The following is a 21,757-nucleotide window of genomic DNA, read 5'->3' as shown; positions in this document are numbered from 1 at the left end:
TTGTTTTGCATTAGAGTATTTTGCTTTTTGTAATGCTACATTCTAGCATTGTTTCAACAGGTTAATTATATTCTATTTTAATAAGCATCTTGGTTTAACCTCTGCTTGTATGATATTAAACTCTCAACCTCACCCCGGCATTCTTTTCCAACAGGGAAATACCAGACAACCTGTGGTGGTTATGAATTTTTCTTAACTTCTGTGATGGTTTTCCCAATACATCTTAATTTATTATTAACTACTAATGCAAGTGTTCTGAATTCAGTACCTGCAATGGTCTTGGTGATTGTGCTCTATAACTCTGTAACTCTCAGTGATCATCCCAGCCCTCACAGAGGAAAATGACTGCTTCTCCTCTTCAACCTCACATTTTTGTGAGGGCTTTCCCCTGTGCAAACTACTGGTCAAATGACAGAGACATGCTCATGTTCAAAACATTCTCTCCAGTTTGTGATTTCTTAGGATTTTCTGCCCAGCCATTGTATCCCTACCATCTACAGGGTTTTGGTCACTGGGGGAACCACAATGGCATGAACACAGAAATGACCAAATCACACTCAGCCTCGTACTTCGGTACACGCTCGTGCTCCAATCCCCACAATCATGGGGAGAAATAAGGAAGTGGAATTCAGTTTAATGAAACAACCAAGGGAGAAAGGAAACCCACAGGCAGTTCCTTCTGTTCAAAAGCATGGACATAGAAAAAAAAAAAAAAAAAAATAATCTCAATTTCAACCAGAGATTGTGCTTGGGGGTGTTTCTCAGATTTGTCTAACTTCAGGATTTCTACAATTCTGTGCTGCATTGGAGCCTTTAGTCACTGCTGCTCACTGCCAGGCCAAAGAAATAATTTTTCCTTCAGAACGCACATGAGTTTTCATCCTATGGCTTTAAGACAAGCTTCATATCCAGGAAACATAACAAAAAGATAAATCAATGTTGTGCAGTATTTAGATTCTACGTATCTAAGTAGCCATGATGAATTAATCACAGCAACAATGATCTGCAGGGAAAAAAGTCAAAAAATACATTGAACTTTAAAATTTTATATTGAAGTAGAATAACCCCCTCAAGTTATAGAGTACAATTACCTCAACACTATTTTGGCTGTGCACAGCCAGTTAAACAGGATTCATTTAGCAACTCCTAAATACCAGCAAAAGGCAAACATCTTCATGTATAGGCCACGCTCGCTCGTTCCTGTGCTCCGGAGTGTATTCAGAAATGATTTCTTCAATTAGCCAGACACAGCGACTAACGAAGGACCTACTTCTCATTAAGGATTATTTAATCATGTGGAGATTGGAAGGCATTTTCTCCAGCTATTTTTGAGTTCCTGATTAATTAAGAAATGCTTAAAATGTTTTTCAAATGTATTTTCACCCCATAATAATCCCAAAGAATTTTCCCTATCCCGATTCATTTCTCTACCACCATCAAACATCAGAAACAAACAAAAGTTGTCAGAGATGTGCCACCAGACCTCCACCTACCATATTCACTGGTCTGAAGCCTGCAACAGGAAAAGGGGAAAAAATAAAAGTCCTTGAAAAATTGCAGAATAGAAAAGCAAGAGACAATACTGCTTCACAATTCCACCTGGCCTTATGACAGGTTTGGCTTTGCTTTTTAAAATCTATAAATCTCTAGTAGTATTGTACTTTATTAGCATTTTGCAACTGAAGTCAACACCTTAAAAAGCTACAACAGTAGCAGCATATTCAGTTATTACCTTACTATTACCTTGGTTCCCATCTATGAAAGTTTCTATTAGACTATGCAAGCAGATACTTTTTCAGTCATATGACCTGAAATCCATACAGAAATGCATTACACAAAAAAAAAGTTTCCCATAAAATACTGGTTTTTCTCTAGACAATGCAGACAATGAAGGAGAGATGAAATTTGCAGCATAAATACTAGAGTGAAATAAATAAAGCAGTAGCTGTCAACATATTAACAACAACTTAATCTCTTGAAAATGAGAAGCAGAAATGAAATCAGAAAGAATATTCCCGACAGTTGCAGTTACAAGTGACACACACAAATCCTGTTTATTGTTCTCTTCCCATGTGAGCTGGTATCTTACATATCCCACTGCTTGGGAGTTGATTATGAAAGCAATGCTGGGGTCTAAGATTCTCTTACAAGTATTCCTCTGAATTCCCATAAGAAATGCAGAAATAGGTCACACCAGTTCTCATACTGCTCTGCCTCACTAATTTGGCAGAGTAACTTCTATTAGCAGCACACTATACTTGTCTGTAATACATCACAAGCTGCTGACACTTTCATACATACAAATAATTGCTTGTAGAGAAAGAATTACTGCATCAGTACTAAGTTATGGAGTACTAAGTAATTCGTAAGAAGCTCATCTGAGAAGTCTACCACATGGCAGGGTTTCCCATTCATTTAAATAAACACAGCTGAAAGGAAAAGTCTCACACTCTAAGTGTTCCTCTTCCCTGTACTATTATTTCCATAAATCATCACGAATACTGAATGAGCTTTAGCAAATACAGAGACAGACAAACTGGATTCCTTTTGGTGAGATAAATCCTCCCTTCAACAGCCTCACAACCACGTTCCTTTTCTGCCTTATCTCCTACTCTATTCCGTGCCTGTTCAGAGCGATATTTTCTCTGCCAATCCTCTATATCCTTTGCCTTTCTGTTCTTCACTTTCTCCTTGCTTCCATCACCACTCCTGTTTGTCCATATTTCATCTTTTCTCCTAGGTACAACCTGTAGGAACAGGGTAACTCGTGAACAAATGCTAGAAACCAGAGCTCCATGCCTGATGCTCCATTCCTGATGTACCTGTCATGCACACATCATCCCAGAGCCTGGACACAAGACATTACAGTAAAATCACCAATATCAGTCATTTTCCCAGTTCCTATAACTAGACAGAAATGTCATTAACAACAGCACATTTTCTGTGACATTTTTGCCTGAGTCCTTTTTTTTCCCCTGAACTGATAACAAGAATAGAAAACAAATTACATGGTCTATACACTTAAGTGATTTGTAATGGATTCATTTCACACCAAGACGTGGTAAGTAACACCATTCAGCACACCATGTCAGTATCACAGAGTTTGTGATTAAATGTGAACAATAACTGTGTAAAATGCAGGTAAGAGATCCCAGAAAACTGCCAGAGCTCTCCCAGAGCCCCTCAATGCCAGCCCACACCAGGCACCTCCCTGAAGGGCCAGAGGGGCAGAAGTTCAAGGGCATTTTACTTTCAAAGGCATGGTTGTGAGAGGGGTAATCTTGATTCCTTCTGGGGAGGAAAGAATCCATCTTCAAAAGCATCTGGACTGGCCAGAGGGACTGGGAAAGCTTGTGGGATAGTTGCAACAGCTGTAACATACCAGTGTGCTCAGAATTAAAGAAAACCCCGACAATCCAAAGAAACCTCACCAGCTGTTTGTGAGGGGGGATCTTACTCCATTTTGAAATGTGTTTCTTTGATTTCTCTTAGTAAAGGAAATTAAATTGTCTCAAATAGGAGGGTACAGGGTTAACTCCTGTGCAAATTTATTTTCTTTGCCTCTGAAACCTTGTAGAGCCTAAAGAGAGAGAAGACACTTCAGGATGTCAAGAGATTCCCCAGAACAGTCTTTACAGATGACCAAAATGCCCAGTGTTGCTAGTTTTGTATGATGTTATAGAGTTCTAAAAGATAAAATGAAGACACATGACTAGGAACTGCAAAGCAGTATTATTCATTCAAAAAAGCCCTACAGCATACCAGAAAAAGAAAAGTACACACCAAGGAAAGTATGTGCAAGTACAACAAATATCTGAATTAAAGAAATACAGATTAGTAGAAAAATAGAGGTCATCAATTCCACAGAAGAATTTTGTTCACCAAGATGACAGAGAAGCACCTAGAAAAGGAACAACTTCAAACTGAAGTTGATAGAACAGGGAAGATCTCACCAGGTACACAACAATTAATTAACACAAGAGTACTGTAAAAGAACGGAAATACTTCCAGTTGACTTGGGTTCTGATTTATTTTATTGTTGATACTTAATCCTCCTTTTTAGTTCCTTTTGCACGGACTGAGCTGAGATAAGAGGACTGCAGGAGCACTCAGGTTAGCAGGGCCCCCCAGAGATAACCTCCCAAGAGCTGCTGCTGCTGCTGCTGGGGTCAGCACAGACCTGCCCTGGGCTCCACCCGGCGCCTGCAGGCACTGACATTTCCCCAGCCTCATCTGGGCAACATAGCCAACAAAATCCTAACCTAAATCTAGAGAAAAAAGTGGTATTAATGTTCACAGATTATGAAGAGCTTGAACAGAAGTTGTGAGGCATAAAAATGTATTTTCAATCTGGTTTATATAAAGCTACCTACATACAGCAAGGGAGTGTGCCAATGTTTGCGGCCTCGTGTCTCCTGCCTCAAGAGCTCCCTGAGAGAAGGAAAGCATTCTGCAGTCAGGATTTCTCAGTGGGAGGTTTTTCTTTATTTAGAAGGAAAAAGTGAGCAAACGAAATTTTAGGGGGAAAAAACTGCATAATTTCTAGTTTTCCCTTGCCTAAACTTCTTCATTCTCCATGATGATGCCTTGATAGAAATGGTACATGCATGAAACTGATACCATTCCTTAAAATGGATCAGGATAACTCCCTCAGCACATTTCTGTGACAACTGTGCGTAACCCTTGGCCCAAATAATATACAGTCCCAAATCAAAACCATAACACTGAAATCAAAGGACTTGGCTTGCTTGTGACCAGCCTCAGAAGTTAAGACAAACATTACAAAGACTTCATAATTACTGTAACATTCAGAAGGAAGCAAAATAAATGTTTCAAGCATCTTAAATGTTGACACTTGAGAAACACATCATATAGGTACACAAGACATGCTGTGCCTCTGTGAAAGGCTGGATGTGTTAGCTTAGATCTCTCCAACACTGCGCTGTTTGATTTCTCAGCCCTAAAACTGCACCAATTTTATGGTGGCTTTTGCACTAGTATTTTGTAAAGCTGTGTATCCCAAAGGAAGACAAAGCACCCAGAGCACTACTGACAGTAGTTGAATACTCAATCAATATTTGCAATAGGAAATTTTTTAGGGACAGGACTGATACCCCAGCCATCCATGTTAAAAAGTAAACCTTCCTTTTTAGAAGAAAGGAGAATAATGGCTACATAAATCTACATAATCTTCAAATCAACACCAAAAAACACAGCAAGATTCAGGTTGACAGATCACAGTCACTGCTATGTTGACTAGAAATTTTACCAGATGGTTACCTTTGATTTGTTTTTGAAAATGCACTGCTTGAGGAATCTAGCAATGTTTAATCCTGGTATTATGTGTCTTATTAAAATCCTAGCTGGTTCTACACTTGTGGATTACTAAGAATTTGAGAAGTGCAACCACACTGTAGAAGAAACTTCACGAATTCCTCAGCAGACAAATCCCTACTTCTAAATATTATACAAACTCCTGCTCAGGAAATTTTATCCCACTGAACCCTCTTTTATTAGAAACTTTATGATTATAAACGTCAGCACAGTTTAAACTGTTGGAATACTTCTCTCACAGAAATATATTAGCTATATTTTACTGTAGCATTCTGCATGGGCTCAGCTTCAGATCCTACTCATAACAGTTATATTAGCAATAACACAAATTACACATAATTGGATTTTTTCGACTGCTAGTCTCCCCCACTCCACCAGCAGAGCCCATAGAAACCTCTTCATTATAAAAACCTTTCTTTTTTTTTTTCACTTTTGTTTTTTTTTCCTCATGAAATTCCAATAGAGAAAGGATGTTATATAGCACATTTACTATGTAGCAAATTAGGGAATCTATACCAATTGCTAGTAGGTCTAAAAAGAAATGGTGTAAATCCACTGTAATTGAGAATAAGTTATAAAAGAATGATGTACTGGCTATGTAATTACATTATTTCCCTTTGAATGGTGGTACTAACAAAAGGATACTGTAGATAATTAATGCATGAAATTCCTTTTAAGCATGATTTATGATAAAAAGTTTAAATTTCAGGTTTTCTGCATGGATTGAAACATAACATCTTTTCCCAAAGATATTAGAATTTTTTCCTAAAAATATTTACTTTGAATAACTGCAATTATTTATCATGTACTATCTACTCCTCTATTTGTGAGTAATGCTGCACTATAAAATGTATATTGAAATGAGAAACTCAAAAATATAATATATTCTCTCCCACCCACCAGAAAAAGAAAGAAAACAAAAAAAACCAAACCATGGCAGGAGGTGCTTTAAGAGCATCAGCATTGTTAAAACTAAGTTCATTTGCTCCACTTGTATAAGCTGAGGGGTTTTTGCTCTGCTCCATTAACAGTATAATTACAGGTGGAAATCAGCCATTAACTCTGTGTATTCACAGCAAGAATCCCAGTCCATTATTTTTAAGGGGTGGGTTTTTTTTTTTTGAAAGCTCCCTGTGATTTTTGACCCTTTGGACTGAAACTGATGCCTTTTCCTGGTCTTAAAAAATTGAGGGGCAGACATGGTTAAGGGATAAGGAGTTTTTATCTTGGTATTTACTGAGAACCTTTATGGTGCAGTGCTTGGCCAAGGTGGAACTTGCTGCAATGCTCACACACGATAGATCACCTGTGCAATTCACAAATTACAAATGACAAATGGACCTTACAAATTAGCATATCTCACAAGGATGCCCCAGTGGGAGGCCTGGTGTGTTATTCTCCCATTTGATGAATTCCCCCCTGGATGGGCTGAATCTCTTTTTCCAGGATCTGCTCTAGGGGGATCCTGGTTTCCCAAGACAGTGTAGGGTTTTTCAGCCTCCTACTTCCAGTCCTTTAGGATGTTTGGTCTCCTGGCCTAACAAAATATTAGGGTTATGTTATCAGAGTTTAGGAATTACAAGTATGCATGCTATGAAGGACACATGAAAGTTATATAAAAGGAATAGAAAAGAAAAGGCAGAAAATCATCTTGGCATCAAAATGAGTGAGTGGGAGGGTTAATGTGCACCTGGAGCAGCTTTGCTGAGAGCTTTGCAGTGCCCAGGGAACAGCAGCAGCCACACCTGGAAAGGAGCCCAAACACCTGAACTGGCCAAAGGCTACCAGAATTCAATGAAAATAAAATCTTTAAAATTAAAAAAATTTAAATATCTTCCCCAAAAAAGCACCTCAAGTTTTCAGCACAGAAAGGGATCCAATCTTTATTTACTTTTAGAATTTTGGGCATTACCTTTGTGTTTCTGTGATTACAGACCTAGCACAGCACCAAGGAGTTAAAGCAAACCCAAGGACAGCACATGAACATCTATGAGAAGTAAGAATTTAGAAAAGTTAAATAAAGAAAAAATAAATCTACTGATTAACGCAGTATTGTAAAATGTACATATGTAGCTTAATACAAAATCAATGGGGCATTCATTACCTTGGCAATTTCCAAAGTTCATTTCATTTGGTTCCTTTGCCATTATTTACATTTAAGAAACCTACAGGAGTATTTGTAAGACAAGACAAATGCCACAAAAACACCCTCAAAATTCCTCTTTGAGAAGAAACTGCAGAAACTGGGAGAAAACACCTAAGTAAACATGTAGCATATTTAAAACATAATGTAAGATCTTTATGTTAAAGATACATGGGAAAGTTGCAAAATACACTAAATGAAAGCAAAATAACTGTGATTTTTTACCACAGCTACAGTTTCACTGAAACTAAATTCTGATATGTTTTTATAAATCAGGGTTGGTTTTGACATGCCAAATATAATAGATAATTTCTAAATTGTCATGGAAGTGAAAGAATATCTAATGTTTGTGCTAAAAAAGACAAGAGCTACAAGAATGAATCACTTGTTCACAAACAGGAGTTGCTAAATAGAACAGTCTGTGAGATATTTGATAAGAGATTCACACATGCCTGTTTGCCAGAGCCAAAAGAAACACTTGTTATAGTTTTTCTGTCTTCATTTGTATGTGTAATTTATGCAAGAGACAAGTAGGTAATAAATGATCCACAAACTTAATTTTAGCAGCAGAGCAGAGGGCTCAGTGGATCACCTGTGGGCGGTCTGCTGCGGGCAGCTCTCACAGGCACTGCTGGCACCTTCCCTTGGGGAACAGTGTCAGAGAGGAGCCCCTGAACCCCAGCAGCTCACAGGAGCAAACCCTCTGAATTTCTCTGTGCCACCCTGCTCTCTCCACTAACATGGAGAGAAAGGCTGGATACCATGAGAGCTGGGACACAGCTGGTGCCACATCCGTGCTAGGGAAGTGCCTGACTTCTCTTTTCATCACCTGCCACTTCAGAGAACTCTTTTCCTTTGCATCTTTAAGAAAGACTAGTCAAAGGTATGCTGATGAATACTATCACAATCAGAGTATGAGTGTTATAGAAAGTGAGAACTAAAGGAGAACTTTCAGTGAGTTGCTGGAATGATGCAGTTACCACTTCACCCCCGAGATCCTGATGCTGCGTGGGAACAACACCTGGTCCCGCTGCCCTCAGCAGGAGACTCTCAAATCCCAACTGCTGCCAAACACGCTTTCAGCACATCCCCATTTCCCCTGACTCTACCTACAGCAAGTCTCTAGAAATTATTTGCTACTTTTGCAGCTCTGATCATCAAGCAGATTTCCAGCTTTGTGGCTGTGTCTGAGTAAAACTGCTGCTCCTACAGGGTTCCTGCCATACCTGCCTCTTGTCATTCCTGAATAGTTCAAAAATGCCCAAACCCCACGAATTCTTTACAAAAGAATTTTACTGTAGCTGATGACTTGTATCATCAAAACAGTTTTCTTACATAGAATTTTTTCAAAATAAGGCAATATGTATTGTGAAATAAAAGAGAAAGTAAGTTCACTCAAAGAACGAGAGCAATTCAAAGCTGTTGCTTGCTTGTCACTTAGGAATATGATTTTCAATGGTTTGTACACTGAAGTACTTACAAAAATATTTTTTTTTCCTGCCATTGTCCCCACACTCAGAAGCACACAGAGTCTCACTGACTGAAAAAATAAAAAAAAAACAACCCTCTCAGGGTGACTGATACCGTTTTTGTAGCTGTGCACATCTATTTCAATACTGCACTTTACATTAGTAGTTTCACAAACATTTTCTCTGCCTATAGCACTGATAGGTATCATCAAAGAGCTCCAGTGGATTAGCCTTACAAACCAGAACTTTCATCACAATAGGATGAAGGACTGGTACAGGAATTGAAATGGACCAACTCCACAGCTGGAACTGAGCAAAACAATTGCTTTGCAAAACCTCAAGTTTTACTGCTGGAGCTTAGACTTCATTCCCTGACTTCAGTTTACTTAGGCAAAGGAGATGCATCACAATTAAAAATGTGGTTTAAATAATTTAAATAAATCCTCCATTTACCTTTGAATGCCCTGGTATTGCTGTTCTTGCCTGACTCTGGATTATGCATTTTTAAGGAAGCTTTCCTAGCACTTACTTGAGTTAGGCATAAATAGAACTTATTTTACGAATAAAGTTTACTCTTGCCCCAACAGCCTGTCTGGTATTTCTTTGTCATGAATAGCAGCATTCAGGTAGGTGGGACATCTTCTGGGAATAAGGTCTGAAACCCTCAGCTTAATTTCTCAAGATTGCTGTATTCACTTGATGGCAATTGAATAAAAATAGCGCTCTGCAAACCTCACACAGCTGCCTGGAAACACACTGTTCCTGCAAGGCTGACAGATTTGGTTAATTGTGAGGAACTCCTTCACTCATAAAATGAAATGGCTTCATGTCAGTTCAACAAGTGTGTACCTGGGAACTACAATATGAATTACTCTTAATTTATCTGCAGTGCTGCCTGCATGCTTTATGAAAAGTATATGTATATATATAAACAGGGTAGAAATTAACTTGTGCCTAAGGCTACCACCAAATGTCAATTAAGCTGCCAGACTTTCAGGGGCTGGTATTCTGTCTCTCTGCCTGGGGGAAGATTTGTATTCAATTTATTGTTGAATAAGACAACCAGTTTGGCAGGGAAAGGAGATTAACAAATTACAGACTATTTTTTTAAAAGGTGAACATAACTTACTGAAAACAAATTTTAAGAAGCTTTCTTATTATTCTTGAAACTATTTTTCAATGTATAAAGCTGGAGAGGGGAAAAAAACATTAACTGTCTGTAAGCAGGATCTAATACAAGCAATATAAGTTAAAAATGCATCCTTGTCTTTGTTTTATTCTTTCACTATTTTATTAACATATAAATATCATTGGGAGAAGCTGCTGCCATGCCCAGGCAGAGGATGTAAAAAATAATTGTGCTCCTAAACAAGGCAGTAATTCACTAGCTGTTAAAAATGCTTTGTTTTCTCTATTAAACAAACACATAAATTATCTCCGAGTCTGTCTCAGTCTTTACAAAGAAACACTTTTTACCATTCCAAGCTTAGGTCTGTCTCAATATTGCCATATCTTTAGAACAGCTCAAATAGTTAGATACCAATTGATACCCCAGTTCTTCCCAGCCACAGCTATTCATCCCAAAGTCATTCATTACATTAATATTCAGAGTGCTGATGAGGACAGAAAGGGTCTGAGGCTTGGGTTCACCCCACATAACACTCACAGGGGATTTTCTTATGTGGGCTCTGTGGTTTGAAGGTTCTTCCCCACCCCTCAACCCTCAGAACTGCCAAATTTCCATGTCAATGGCAATGTAAAATTTCCAGCATTCCTCTGTGCCAGGTTCTCCACACATGGCTGCTTTGCCTCAAGTTGGGAGCTCCAATTTAAAACAATCAAATTTTGGCATTGACTGCTGAATCAAGACCCAGTTCATATACTATCATTACATGTATGATCCAATTCCTCTTCTAGAATGCAAACTCAAGACATTCTGAGGCAAAACATCCACATGCAGCCAAATCTTTGGAGGAAACCCACACCCAGTTATGTGTTTCGTATCAATCTGTTATTGACAAATATGGCTGGGTATCGGAAAGGGAATGTGATCTGCACTGGGGTATTTTCCTGAACTTTCAGTTTCTGTTTTCTCTTATCTTGTGATCTGAAGAAAATCTGTTTTTACAGAATTTATTTGTGATTGCAGGGCCAGTCTATATAGTCCCAGCATACACTCTATAAACTCCCACTACATACACATATATATATACAGATATATGTATGTGCTGGTGTGTATACTCACTGTCTGACACCGGAGGAACACTTACCTCCCAGACAATGTGATTAATCTGGATTGATCACACATTCAATCCAGATTAATTGAACTGTGTACCACTCCAGAGCTGCTCACACAATCTCCTGCACCAGACTGGCAAGCAGGGCAGTGGGGTAAGGGGACCCCATTGCAGAGCTGTGAGAGAGCTGAGCTGAGTTTCTCCTGCTCACCCCCCAGAAGAGCTCTGCATTCAACTCCCAGGAGTTGGGAGCAGGAAATGCCATCACTGCAGGTGTCCTGCATCAGCTGTCACACATCCCCACCAAACCCCAAGCACACAGCAGTGCCTTTGCCACTCACTGCACTCCCAGTTCCTGCATTTCCAGGAGCCACCAAAGGTCACCAACATGTTCACCATCAGCTCTCGCTGTTTGGAAACAAATACTGGCTAAAGGGTTCTTTGCTCCATCTGAATGATTTGCAGAAAGTTACCAGTTTACAAACACAGAACATCAGAAATAAAAAGGCCTGACAGAGCGCTGTGGCAAACAAGAAAATCCTCCCAGATGGAGCATCTATTCTCTCATTTTCTCTCCAGGAGCATTCTCTGCCACTTAGAGTCTTCCCACATTTAGTTGTACAGTAAAAATATCTTTTGGTATCTTTCCTCAACACATCATTTAGTAGAGCATGAAAAAGAATTGAAAGTGTAAAAATTACTAAAAAAATAAATAAATGTGCAGGACTACTGTATTTTAATTAATTTTTTTAAAATATTTTGCTTATTTTGTCTATACTAATTTTTAGTCTCTTTTTCTACAGGGCCAGATGGGCCTTAACCTCTGCAGTGCTCAGGGCCTTCTTTCTGCTGGTCCACAGCTTATGCTGTCAAAGACGAAGGCAATGTCAACAGGAAACTGAGTTATCACATTAGCAAGTCTTCTGAATCACTATCACCTTAAAACATAGGGACAAACAGGGATGCCAGCAAAATAATCAAGTTTCAAAGGGGGAAAGAAGAATCTATCAAGGCAACTGTACTTGCTATAAAAAATGCATTTTTGATTCTATTTTTGACTAGAATGCTAAATATTCTCAGGGCAGTTGTTTTTTGGTTTTTGTTTTTTTTTTTTTTTTTGCAATTATGTACAAGTAGACTGTTTAGCATGGCAGCTGTGCTCAAATCTCATTTATTGAATGGACATCATTAGAGCCAGCAGAGCTCAGGAAGGTTATTAGAGCCTCATCTGAACTATGAAAATGTCAAGTGGGAATGGTGAACGGTGATATGAAACTTATTCCACTTATCTCATGTTAACAAGAAGAAACAATGCTGAGTTTTCAACAAAACAAAACAAAGAAAGAAAAACAGCAACACGAGATGCATTTGTGACCAGAGACGTTGAGATACCCAGTTTTATATACTCCACACTTTTAACACCATTAAAACATGTTCCTCCTGCCATTAGTTGATTATTGCTCCTACCTCCAGTCAGCAATCAGCTTTAGCAGGCTGGAGGCTGCTGGTTACAGCACTGACAAGGAACAGATGTGACGTTTAATAAATCCAAGTGCTGGGTTCTGCATTTTGGCCACAATAACCCCCTGCAGTGTTGTAGGCTGGGGATGGTGTGGCTGGACAGTGCCCAGAAAGGGACCTGGGGGTGCTGGTGACAGCAGCTGAACATGAGCCAGCCCTGTGCCCTGGTGGCCAAGAATGCCAATGGCTCCTGGCCTGGATCAGGAATGGTGTGGCCAGAGGAGCAGGGAGGTCATTCTGCTCCTGTGCTCAGCACTGGTGAGGCCACACCTCGAGTGCTGTGTCCAGTCCTGGCCCCTCAGTTCAGGAAGGACCTTGGGACTCTTGAGAGTGTCCAGAGGAGGCAACGAGGCTGGTGAGGGGCTGGGAACACAAACCCTGTGAGGAACGGCTGAGGGAGCTGGGGTTGTTTAGCCTGGAGAAAAGGAGACTCAGAGGTGACCTTGTCACTCTCTACAACCTCCTGAAAGGTGGCTGTGGGCAGGTGGGGCTGGTCTTTCTCCAGACAGCAACTGAAGAATGAGAGGACACAGTCTCAAGCCGCACCAAGGGAAATATAAGTTGGATATCAGGAATAAGTTTTTTACAGAAAGGGTGATAAAAGTACTGGAATTGTCTTCTGGGGGAGGTGGTGGAGTCACCATCCCTGGATGTGTTTAAAAAAAGACTGGATGTGGCACTGGGTGCCATGGTTTCGTTGAGGTGTTGGGGCATGGGTTGGACTTGATGATCTTGAAAGTCTCTTCCATCATTCCCCTGTGATATAGGGGGGTGAAAAACAGCAAAAAGCCTCAGTGGAAACGGTGACTTAGAATTGCTCTCCTCCCACTACTAAAACTCATGTGTCACATCACTTACATCACTTCTTTTTTCATAAGCTTTGCTTTTTTTTTTTTCCCCCTCAATTTATCTGATGAAGTCAGAGAGGTCTGAGAAGATTTTAGAAAAAAACAAGTACACAATAATTCTACAAATTAAAAAAAAAAACTTTCAAAATCCCTATTTTTCCTTGACACACCTGTATTATTTCAAGGAGAAGATGTCTTAGAGCTGTCAGATAAATATATGACTAAGAATATGCATTTCTTATAAAAATTTTGGAATAAAATGTTGTAAACCAAATGAAAGTAACCTTTTTTTTTAAAAGATCTATCCTTCCTGTTTTTTGATTGAGCTTCTACACGTGTAGCAAACACACAAACTGAGAGGTGTTACATGTGAAATACTTACTGTAAAACCCTAGGCAGAGCCTTCTGAACATGCCCTGCCTTCCAAAAGAGCTCACGTGCACAGCACACACGGGGTGTGCTGAGGTTAATGTGCACAAAAAAGAGCTCTCTCAAGCCCAGTAGAAAGTGTTGGCTATGATCTTTTTTCTTCTTTAGTGTACCTCGAAGTGTTATTTTTCTTTCACATTCTGTTCTACAAAAGATCTTTAGCACCTATTTTGGCAGAAAGCTTAAAATACCAGGGCAATCAGAAAAGAAGTGCAACAGTGACTTCACAGAAAATTGAAGCTGAGCAACAGAGAGGAAAAAGGATCTTCAGTGATCTGTGTAGAGCATCTGTTTGTTGTTTCCCTCAGACCTGTTTGCTATAAATTAACACCTAAATTTTGGGCAGGGTTTTTTGGTTGGTTTTTTTTTTTAATTTTAAAAAGACCTGTTCATTTTTTCAGGACTACGCTTACCTGCAATCCCATTAATTATTGTCCAGATACACCAAAATCAGAGCAAACAAGACCTGAATCAGAAGACTTTCTATTTGGTGAGAAAAAAAAAAAAAAGAAATCAAGCATTATTAAAAAATAGTAATTAACAAGTCACACTGCAGTCCTCCTATACATTTCACAGGAAAAATGCTATGATAAAATAACACGACAATGACCTCAGGTAACATCTTCAGAAATTAATAGGCAAGAAAAGGTACATTATTTCAAAGGTTTCACTTCTTTATTTTCCTTATTTCTGCTGATTGAAGACCCTGTGATATTGATTTGTTCAGGAGAAGGATTCCAGTATCGCTGTCTTTCAAGGAACTGAATAAACCTGTCTCTGCAGAGCAAATGTCCAAGCATAAACCTGTGCATACTTATACATGTCTTGCAGTAAAGTCAGTTTACTGAACTTAAATTTGAAAATAAAAGTTTCTGGAGGCCTGATATGGCCATCAAAACACTGTAACATAAAACATCAATACTGAGAGACTTTAAACTCAGGCCTAAATACAGCGACCCCAGAGCCAGTACAGCAGCTCAGAACAAATGGAATCAAAGCAGAAAGGGCACAGGCAGCACAGGAGGGCAGAGGAAAAGCCAGAATGAACGAAGAAGGAATAGAACTTGTGCTCCAGCTCTCCCAAAGCCATGGCTGCAACAGTTCACAAGGTCTGAAATTTGAAAGGCTATGTTGCCTTATTAAGAAATGTTATCTTGATCTATAATTACATCTAGACTATATAAAATAAGCAATTAATTTTTATCAATACAGATTAATACAATTTCTGTATTTAAGATCCAAGGAACTGATCTCTGTGTTTGCAATCTTTGCTCATTTCATTTTGTGAGGCTGCCTGTTACTGGCTTATTAAAGTCTCATTATATCATCAAGCCCAAATGTCAATCCTGGTCCCTGTCCAGGCTCTTCTCTCTGGATTTAGTCATTTCCCACAGAAGTAATTCCCAATAGCAATGAGTCTGACACTTGCAACACTCCCAGCCTTCACGTGTTGAGCTAAAATGATGTAGCAAGACTCAGTACAAGCAGTACTGGGGAGCAAATCTTTAGATCATCTGTCTGTATAGGAAATAATACATATGCAGGCATTTTCCATGGGGAGAGCTCCCAGCAGAGGTGCCCAGTTCACCCAGCCACTGCCTCCCCAATTGCAGAAGCAGCACATTTCCCAGCAGACTATCACACATTCATGGGACATGGGCAGAGGATCTGCTCCAGCTCAAGTCTCCAGCTTTGATGCCACCTAGAAGACAGAAGCAATAATTTGCTTTCTAGCCCAAGCTAAGGTTGTCTTATTTCATATTATTTTGCATATTCAAGGAAAGTCACCTCAGTAGCTATGACCATAAACCAACTCAGGATCAGCTCACTCCTCCAACACAAAGCATTTTGGTTTTGTTCTGAAGGGATTACAGCATGAAATTAGAATTAAAATAAATGAGTAAAATAAGTAAGAATTGTCCTTTAGAACTTCAGAAATTATTGCAATAATGGCTTCATCTTGCAGTTAGGAGGAATATGGACGAGATCTCCAAGTAAATAATTAGATGCATCACTATAAGCCCAAGCAGCATTTAATCATTATCCCAAAATACACTGAATTAGGAATTTTAAAACTATTTTCCATATTAGAACAAGGTGACCTAATCTACCAGGATCAGCTTCCAGGATTCTGTCGGATGCGTTGTCAGTATATTTCAAGTTCAGAAATTTGATTTTAAAAAGCAACAGATTTTTCAAAGATTATTCTCACGCTGGCTAAATATGATACCCATCTGTGAATTAAAATAAATACATGTAGGAAACTATCATAGGAAACTATTAAAATGTTCCTTAAAATCAAACATATGGTAAGTGTTTACTATGTCAGGCTCGAGCTGGGCCTCTCCAAAGCTGACCAATCTCATGGTTTGGGTTCTGATTTTTTTTTATTTTTTTTTCCCATAATGTCAATTTGCTGAAAAGGTTTAACAAGATCATCACATGAATATGTGTAAGACCTGAAAGAACAGTTCAAATGCAGATCAGAAAAGTATGGTTTTCTTTTTATTTTTAGTTTAGAAAAATAAGCACCATACTGATAATAGGTTGCCTATTGCAAGGAGAAAAATTATGTTTTAATGTTTTTTTGGAAGAATAGCCAAACAAAAGAGAAAGGCCCAGCTACTCAGCATAGTCACTAATATTTTACTGTGTTATGGTGTGAACCAATTCCAAACAACAGCACCAGCATAAAGTATCTTCCCTCTAAACAGACATCCCACCTGGGAAAGGGCATTTTGTGCTGGGACGAGGAGCTTTAATAATTCTAAATATTAAAAAATAGAAAGGTTTTAAAAATGAAAACCCTTTCATTCAGGCTTTTTGAAGAAGGGGAAAAATATTATGAGTAAACCATTTCAGCAGGTCAATAGAAGACACAAGGAATAGAAAAGGAAAGCAAGAAAAAATAGTAGACTAAAACGATAAAAATTGAAAAATGCAATTTTCAAAGTTAGAAGCCTTCTTGAACTTGGGCCAGAAACTCCAACCATCATTTCCCTTTCTTGGTTTATGTATCTAATTATTAAATTTATTTCCATTTCAGTATGGTGTTTAAGAAGTCAAACCTGTACTGTTTGAGGACACCTGTTTCTCTTTGAAACACTGCTGGCAGACACATTCTAGGGGACAGTTGATTTATTCCAGTTGTCAGGCTTAGAACAAGGGATCCAAACATGAGCTTTTCAGTTTCTCTATTAGTTTTTGCTGGTTTTACAGAAAGGACAACAGCCTCATTAATATTTCCAGCACACACGATGGGTGCAGGGCAGCAGAGCTCAGGCAGGCTCTGGAAGCCTTGTCCCTGCTGCAGGAGCCGAGGTGAGCACAGATCCCCACTGGAGAGAGGCTCAGACTCAGAGCATGGGGACTGCTGCCATCTGGACACCTCAAAGGCTAAAACTCCCCTCCACTGGGCCACTCAAATTAGGGGTTTGTGTTCCTAAACCTTTCAGCCCACATTGGAAAATTTATTAAAAAAAAAAAAAAAGAGTTGAAGCTGATCCAGTCCATTATTTTTAGGCCACTGCCTTTGGAGGCAGTAGATGAGAATGGAATGGAAAATTCCTTTCCTTCTGCAGCTCCACAGGTGCACTTGCATCATGAAGGAGCTTCTGAATAAAGCAAACTGTACATATTAGTACTGCCTTCAAAACAGCTTATGAACTTTTCAGTCCATTGTGATCACAGTTCCCTGTATTAGAAGGAAGCCTATGCCCTTAAATCTTAACTCTGTGAACTCTTCCCTTTAAAGTACCCAACATGAGAACTTTTTCAGGAACAGGAAAGTCTGAGCTCTAATGAGATCCTCTCTGACAATTGCAGAATAAAACCTTCTATTATATATACTACAGAGATTGGAAACACATTTGCTATACCTCTCATTTTTCTTTATGATCCTCTCAGTCCCTTAACTAGAGTACAATGTCCCTGACTTGAATTTATATCACGCTTTTGAGGATGCAATAAGCAGCAGATTGCAGAACCTGATCGCTTAAGGAAAGATAACTTCATGGAGAGGCAGGCTGGTGTGAACTAAACTACACAAAGCAAGAGATTCATGCCTGCAATAATAAATACATACATATGGACAAAGCCACACTCCCCCATATTGACTTTGAAAATCCACCAAGCAACAAACCAAAAAATATAATGAAACAAAATAAATGAACAAAAATAATTCTGTAGTATCCAGAGTAAAGCAGATTTTTCTGCCCTGCAGCAAATGACAGAAGGTTGCACTTACTCCAGAAGGTTGGATCCAGGTATCTGAGCCTCAGTGGGCAGGAGAGGGAGGGAAGGAGACAATGCACAACAACCTGACACAATTCCTGGTAACCTGACTGTATAACCTCTGCTATCCTGCACAACAAATGTAAGTGTGAGGTACAGGGAATAAAACATGCAGCCTTAATTCTGAAGGCCATCTGAGGAGATCAGCATGATGGGGTTCCCCACTCAAGAGTCCTTTAAAGCTCCCATAAAGGCAGAAGGGAAGTAAGATTTCCATTCCCAAATGAACGGGATATCAGCTGCTGTTATTTCAGAGCCAAGGAAATAGCTTTATTGATTTCAGTTTTAAAGATTAGAAACTGTGGCCTCCATAAACACACACATGCAGCTGAACAGAAGAGCTATCAAGATCGTAAGGCAGAGTGCAAGCTTCAAAGAATTCTCTTCATATATGCTGTCAACTGTGGCCAGAAATAAAGGCCAAACTTTGAAAACAAGACAGTGCCAATGTTACAGAGGGGTCGTTTGGTTTGGTGGGGGTTGTTTATTTTGTTGTTTTAGGGTTTTTTTCCCTCCAGGAGGACTAGCTGCTCAAAGATTCTCAGCTCTGTGTGCCATCCTACCACTGCTTCTCTTCCTGACAGTATCATGTCTATCTCTCTTTACACCAAACTATCTGCCCAAGCAACATGGAGCCTCAATAAAACTCAATTTCTTCTGAAAACAGAGCACAGGTAACTCTACTGGTATGTTATCAGATATCTCCCCATCTGTATTTGGACAGTGCCACCAATGTTTGAACTGAAGGTGAAGCACTCTTACCTCGTGCCAGAGGTGAGCTGAAGAGGTATTGCACTCTCACAGAGAACTCCTGTGAGAGGAATCAGCACTTCAGCACCCTTGCCAGACCTGTTTGAGGCCCTTTAACCGAGGCCTTAAGTTTTAGTTTTTCTGTTTTTCAGCCCCTGTGCTGCATTAGTGGAGAGCTCTGAACTCCACACAGTGTCAGCAAGCTCTCTGCACATTCTGCTCACACAAAACAATCCTTCCAGGCCTGAGATCCAAGGTCACCATCACAGCCCCAGCCCTGAGAAGTGAAACAAAAGTAAATTGGGTTGGAAGCAAACTGGGGGAATGTGAGTTCATTACCTGGAGCTGTAATTGGACAATTAACCTCTGATATGCACACAGACCACACTGATACCTGCCTGAGAAACTCCTGACCATTGTCCATCTTGGGTGTAGCCTCTGCCAGGCTTTTGCACTGCCCAAGGTGTATCTGTTAGAGCCTTTAATAAACACACACTTTACTCTTTTATCTGTCCAGCCTCTCTGTTCCAGGTGGCCATTCTTGGCACCATAACCAAGGCCAACACCAGCACTGTGCAGATGGACAGGCCACTGAAGGGCCCTGAACAAATTTACACACTGATATCTTACAGCCCAACACATTCTTGTGGACAGCAGATATCACTGCTGGTCCTGCTACCCTACAGCTCACACAAGGGGCAAAAGGAAATAAAAAGACTAAAAAATATCCCTGAATCACAAGAGTCACAAAAGAAGGAACAGCACACAAGTCCTCCTCTTCTTCTTTTATTATTATCATCCCTTGCAACAGCAGTGAGACAACACTGCCTTCTATCCTGCTGCACACAGCACCTCCAAAGGTTCCTTCCAGAAGAAAGAATTCTGGTTTCATCACAATTTTCTGCTTTGCAATATTGGGAATATTCAGAAATATTGGGAATATTCTCTGAAAGAACTGAGTCTTCAGTGTGTCCACAGCACTGCATGCTCTACATGAGGATTTCCAGAATGGCAAGAGAATTCACTACTAGATTTTTAATTTTTGATTTTGTGGGGTCTTTTAGTGTAACATGTCCTTCTAAGCTCATTGTTTACTTACATCATATTCCACCTATGAGCTGATTATGAAAGCAGAGTGCCACCAAGAAATATATTCTCTTAAAATGCTCCTTTAGGAGATCACAGTAATTTTGGTTTGGTTTTTTTAGTTCATTTTTTTAATAATTATTCTACCCCTCCTTTTTTTTTTTTTTTTTTGGTAGGAAATCCATTTGATGAAAACACTTCATGTGTCATACCATATCTCCTAAAACTAAAATTTAATGACTGTATTAAATAGTGGCTACAGGCCAACAGGAAAACGGCTTGCATGGCAGTTTAATTGACAGAGCATCTGAAGTGTCCTTGAAAATTATTTAAAAGTTTATTACAGTCCTGGAGGTCAAGAATGAAAGGCTTCAAACAGCAGTTCCGTGGAGGTTCTTCTCTGACCCAGATGCTGGAGCTTTGATGTTCCTATTAATTCAAAAATTTAACTTAACACACAGACACCTTCAAAAACTCTTCCTCTTTTGAAAATTTGCAATCATTCATACACCGTAGAGCTCAACAGTGTTTGAATCTCTGACTGGAACATAAATCTGTGATGAAGCATAATTACTTTAAACCAAATAACCTACATGATGCCATGAGCAATTGGAGAACACATTTAAAAGTCACTAATTTATTATGCAAGCTGTAAAGAAGTGAAATATGTTGAAAACAAGTATAAAGTGACACAAGTATTTTATATATTTATGAAATACCTCACAATATACTTACAGCACTCACAGATTCTTTTTCTCATTAGTATTTTCATGGAAATGAAATTTGCATGATAGTATCTGCTAAATAATTAGTTATTGCTGTGCTTACCAATAAAGTTTGCAAAATTTACATCACTCATGAGGAAGGGAGAATGTTTTCTCTGCCTCCATCGGACAGTTTATGATACAGTTTATATATTAGAATTAGATTAGCATACAGATTTTGCATAGAAAATAAAAAAGTCTTCATACTGAATGGGAAACCTAAATTTTAATTCTGCCAAAGGACAGTGAATACCTTAATGACTGTGCCACATATACAAAATTATCAGCATGGCAGGCTGACAAAAAAGAGGTTAACTGACAGATACAATAGCTTCACCTTAACCCAGATGTCAGGAAACTTGTCATTATTGATATTCAAAGCTGGAACAGAACAGTTAAGTGACTCACAGAAAGCTGAATAGGCAGGCATTTAAAATATCATGTGTGTAAGAATAAATTCATAGCTCACTTCACCTTAGAAAAAAAATGAGGTATTTTCTGCTTTGTTTTTATTTCAGAACTTATTATTTTGTTAAATATCTTCTCTGCATTGCTTTGGATGATTCTATAACATCCACATGTGGTCTAAGATAAAGTGACCATTTTTTCCTTTGAGTTTTCTGCATTAAATCAACAGAATTATCCAAAAGTTTAAGAAAATTTGAGCTCAGAATACAGCCCAGCTGATCTCAGTGTTCTGCATGAATATACTCTCTAATTCAATCCAACATGAAGCACAGTTTAAATGTGTTGATGACAGTTGGTCAGAAAATGTACATGGTGAGAAACAAATCTGCATGCTTCGCTTGTTTGATTTTTAAGAATGCAGAGCATTTAACTCATGTTTAAATTATGACAAAATAGGATAAACGTTTCAGGGGAA

This window comes from Poecile atricapillus, chromosome 13 (genome assembly GCF_030490865.1).
Source record: "Poecile atricapillus isolate bPoeAtr1 chromosome 13, bPoeAtr1.hap1, whole genome shotgun sequence".
NCBI lineage: Eukaryota > Metazoa > Chordata > Aves > Passeriformes > Paridae > Poecile > Poecile atricapillus.
The sequence above is the reverse complement of the archived record's forward strand: the minus strand, read 5'-3'. Positions refer to the sequence as shown.